Here is a 4903-nt window from a genome sequence, read left to right as displayed (position 1 = left end):
GGCTGATATTTCCATCCAGAACCATGATAGAAACTGTATAAATATGAGAAGTAAATTCTTAAAAGACTTAGAAAGTAGCTAATATGGTGAGAGCTCAAGGGGCAAAATTTGAAACAGAGCATTAAATAATCTAAATTACCTATGAGTTACAGAAGAAATCACAAAGAAAATGAAAAATATTTCAACTGAATGACAATGAAAATATGGCTTATGAAAACACTTAAGATGCACCTACAGCCATGCATTGAGGCACAGTGTATAGCCTTACACACATTCATAACGAAGGAAAAAGTTTTGTTTCCAGGCGGTAGGAAAAAAAGATGAACACAGAGATGACGTTGGAGCCCTACTGCCTCCTCCCCTTTAGAAGGGGATATAGATGCTACGCAAGTTGTACACTCAGACCTGCATGCTGTCACAGGAAAAAAGGACAGAAATAATCTGAATCTTCGTTCCTTGAAGAAGGAGTAATTTTTATATTTTAAAATATAAGACTACTCATAGTTTTACATGTTCTTTGCCCCTTTCATTTCCTCTTCCAAAGCGTTTAGGCAATTATTAAAGAGAATTGTGAGCAATCGCGCCGGACTGACCTGACAAATGTTCCTTTCCCACAGGGAACGTAAGAAAGTGCATTAATATTTCTGGCCGCTAGAGGGAGAGGGCGTGACTGCTTGAATAAGCAGAGGGGAGGAAAAAACCCAGCTGGGTGATAGATTTTTGAAACGAGATTAATACTACTGACCTAATTGATGTGCATGAAAACACTACATTCACCAAATCTAGTCCACAAAAATTACACACCAAACACTTATTACAATTTATATGTTTGGCCTAAAAGATGTCTCAATAATTTCAAAGGATTGAAATAATTCAGAATATATTCTCTGACCCCAGACTGAAATTGAGCCAGAAATCAATAACAAAATATAACTAGAAAAAATAATTTATATGCTGGGATATTAATAAGTATATTTCTAAATCCCCCACGGGTCAACGAAAAAAATCACAAAAGGAATCAGAAAATATTATTATTTGATTACTAATGAGGTGCTTACATAAAAGTTTTTGTGCTGGGTGGAAAGCAATGCTTGGAGAAAATTTTATAGCTTGAAATGAATATATTAGAAAATGACAAAGTCTTATTTCTGATACAAATCACTAAATTCAGGTAATTACAAATGTACATTACACTACAAAATTGACAACAAATTTAACCAAAAGAATATATGAGGAAAGAAATAACAAAAATAAGAACAGAAATAAACAAAAGGAAGCAAACATATAACAAGGAGAGTAGTTGGAAGCTCGTTCTTTAATAGGATTAATAATTCAGATAAACCTTTGGTATGCTTCACGGAAAAAATAAAATGAAGATTTTTCGACTAGCCAAAATCAAGAATTAAAAACAGTGATATACCTTTTGTTCATATATACTTTGAGATCATAAGGATGTATCATGAACAACAGTAGGCCATTCAATATAAAAATGTAGTTGAAATGTCCAAATTTCTAGAAAATACAAGTTATCATAAATAAAATAGAAGTAAATGGGAAATACAAATAGCCTTCTAGCTTTTCAAAGAAATTAATTATCATTAAAAACCTTCTTAAAAAGAAAACCCCAGGCTCAGACAGATTCACAATAAATTCTAAGTATGTGAAAAGGATCATTACAGACCCATGGTGCTCATAAACTTTGATGCAAATTTTGAGAAAAATGAAAAATGAAGTCCAATGATCTATAAAAGGGTAATTCATAACAAAACAAAGAAGGGTTAGTTCTCATGATGTAAGTCCATATTTAAAAATCAATTGAGAAAACAACAAACTTATGCATGTAGAAAACAGATTAGTGTTTGCAAAAGACAGGGATGGGGCTGGGTGAAATGGGTGAAGGTGGCCAAAAGGTACAAACTTCCAGTTATAAAATAAATAAGTCCTGGGGATGTAATGTACAGCATGGTGACTATAGTTAATAATGCTGTACTGTGTATTGAAAGTCACTTAGAGAGTAGATCTTAAAATTTCTCACCACATGAATAAACATTGTAACTCTCTGTGGTGATGGATGTTATAACTAGACTTATAGTGGTGATCATTTGACGACATATACAAGTATCAAATCATTTGATTGTACATCTGAAACTAATATAATGATTTGTCATGTATATATCAATAAAAAATAAAAATAAATAAAAGGAAAGAGCTGATTCTCACACACACACACAAACAAAGATGTTTCTCAGAGCACTGGTTGCAAGCTGCATTTAAAATAGTTTTATGAGTGAAATAAATTTATACCCATTCTATTAAGTACATAGAGAAGTTTTTAAGAACACTTGTAATAAAGATGTTTCTAAGATGCTACTTGTGAGGTGCATTGAGAATAGCACCATACCAGTGGGTGGATATCCGTCTATAATGCATGCAGAGAAGTGTTTAAGAGCACTTGAAATAAAGATGTTTCTAGAAATGATGAAAAGAAACAAATCAATTAGCATAAATAACCACATTAAAATATTAAAGGAGAAAAATAAACTCTCAAAAAATCCAGATTTTTATGTTTAAATAATATACATTTATGGTAAAACTCTTGGAACACTAGGAATGGAAAAGAATTTCCTTGACTAATTAAAGAGATCCCCTTTAAGAACTCTAGATAAATGACATACTGCTTTATATAAATGTTGAAATGTACAAAGATTTCCCTCTGACATCAAGAATGATGCCACAATGCCATCAATCAACATTTGTATATAAATTTTTACTTAAGGTCTTAGCTACTGTAAGGCAAATAAAGAAATATGATGTATTACAATTGGAAATGAGTTATTAACATGTGGACAGTTGAAAATCCAGAATAATCTACAGTTAAACTATTTGAAGTAATAAATTTAGCAAAGCTATTAAGAAAAAATTCAGTATGTAAAAACCAATTGTACATTTACATTTCTATAATGAACAGTTATAAATGAAATTTAAGAACTCATAGAACTAATGATGCATGGTGACATTTTTAATGTTTTAGGAATAAATCTAAAGATAGGTACATAGAAATCTATAAACTATCATTCCTAACTATTTAGGAAGTCCTAAATAAATTGAGAATTATTCCATGATAAAGGAGTAGAAGATGCAATATACTAAGGAGATTAATTTTGGAAATTTGATCTATGGATTAATTAGAAACTCAAAGTGTGTGTGTGTATAACTTGAAAGAGTCAGAGTAAATGTACATGCAAATGTTAATAACTAAATATAATTAGATAACCTTGAAGGGGAAAAAAAGTTAGAAGAATTACTTTTACCAGACATCAAACTGCATCTCAAGGCTAACTGTAATTAAAACAGTGGATATTGGTACAATCATAGAAAGAAAACTAAATAAAACAGATAGTTCAGAAGTAGACCCCCACACAAGGATGTTTAATTCTTAACAAGTATGGAACTTCAGAGTATTGAAGACAGTTTTTTCAATAAATGCTATTGAGTCAATTGAATAAATAACTTTTAAAAAAAGAAACTTGATCTCATCTCATAACATGCATACAATGTTATCTCAAGAGAAATATAGATATGAACCTGAAATATAAAACAATAAAGATTTTAGGAGAAAACTAACATTATCCCAAGAAATAACAAGAGTCTTGATTTCTGGCTTTAAACAATGAATATGAGATTCTCATATGCAGAATTGTACTATTGTAGTATTGTTAATATATCCTGACATACTAGGTGGAGATGTGCTGTTATTTTTCTACTGTATTATTCTGCTTGGACTACCATAGCAAAATACCATAGATTGGCTTAAACAACAGACATTAAGTCTCACAGTTCTGGAAGCTGGAAATTCCAAGAGCAAGATGCTGGTTGCTTTGGTTTCTGGTGAAACTCTCATCCTGTCTTGCAGCCAGCTGCTTTCCTGCTGTCTTCATGTGGCAAAGAGAGAGACACTGAGCTGTCTGCTGTCTCCTCTTAAGGGCAGTGGTCCCCAACCATTTTGGCACCAGGGACTGGTTTCATGGAAGACGATTTCTCCATGGACTAGGGTGGAGATGAGGTGGTTCAAGCGGTATGTGAGCAATGGTTCAGGTGGTAATGCTATCGATGGGGAGTGATGGGGAGCTGCAGATGAAGCTTCCCTAGCTGGCCCTTGGCTCACCTCCTGCTGTGCGGCCCAGTTCCTAACAGGTCCACAGCCCAGGGGTTGGGGAGCTCTGTCTTAAAAGACATTAATCCTGTTGGATCAGGGCCCCATCCTATGACCTCATTTTACCTTAATTACCTCCTTACAGATCCTGTCTTCGGATACAGTCACATTGCATCTATACTCATTAAAGATATTGTCTTATAATTGTCTTACTTTTGGTAGTGTCTTTGTCTGGTTTTGGTATTGGGGTGATGGTGGCTTTATAAAGTGACTTTGGGAGTGTTCCCCCCTCTTTGACCTTTTGGAATAATTTGAGAAGGATAGATATAAGCTCTTTTTGTATGTATTGTAGAAATCCCTAGTTAAGATATGGGGTTCTGGACTTTTGTTTGCAGGGAAGTGGTGGTTGTTGCTGATGTTGTTTTTAATTACAGATTTTATTTCACTTCTAGTGATCAGTCTGTTCAAATTATCACTTTTTTCTTGACTCAACAGTAGCAGGCTGTATATTTCTAGAAACTTTTTCATTTCTTCTAGGTTGCCCAGTTTGTTGGCATACAACTGTTCATAGTGTTGTCTTACAGCCTTTTGCATTTCTGTAGTATCAGTTGTTACTTCTCCTCTTTCTTTCTTACTTTATTTGGTTCTTCTCTCTTTTCTTCTTGGTGTACCTGGCTAGAGGTCTGTCAATTTTGTTTATCTTTTTTAAAAAACAGCTCTTGCTTTCATTGATCTTTTCTGTTGTTTTTT

Source organism: Hippopotamus amphibius, chromosome 2, assembly GCF_030028045.1.
Source record: "Hippopotamus amphibius kiboko isolate mHipAmp2 chromosome 2, mHipAmp2.hap2, whole genome shotgun sequence".
In the NCBI taxonomy this organism is placed as follows: domain Eukaryota; kingdom Metazoa; phylum Chordata; class Mammalia; order Artiodactyla; family Hippopotamidae; genus Hippopotamus; species Hippopotamus amphibius.
The sequence above is the reverse complement of the archived record's forward strand: the minus strand, read 5'-3'. Positions refer to the sequence as shown.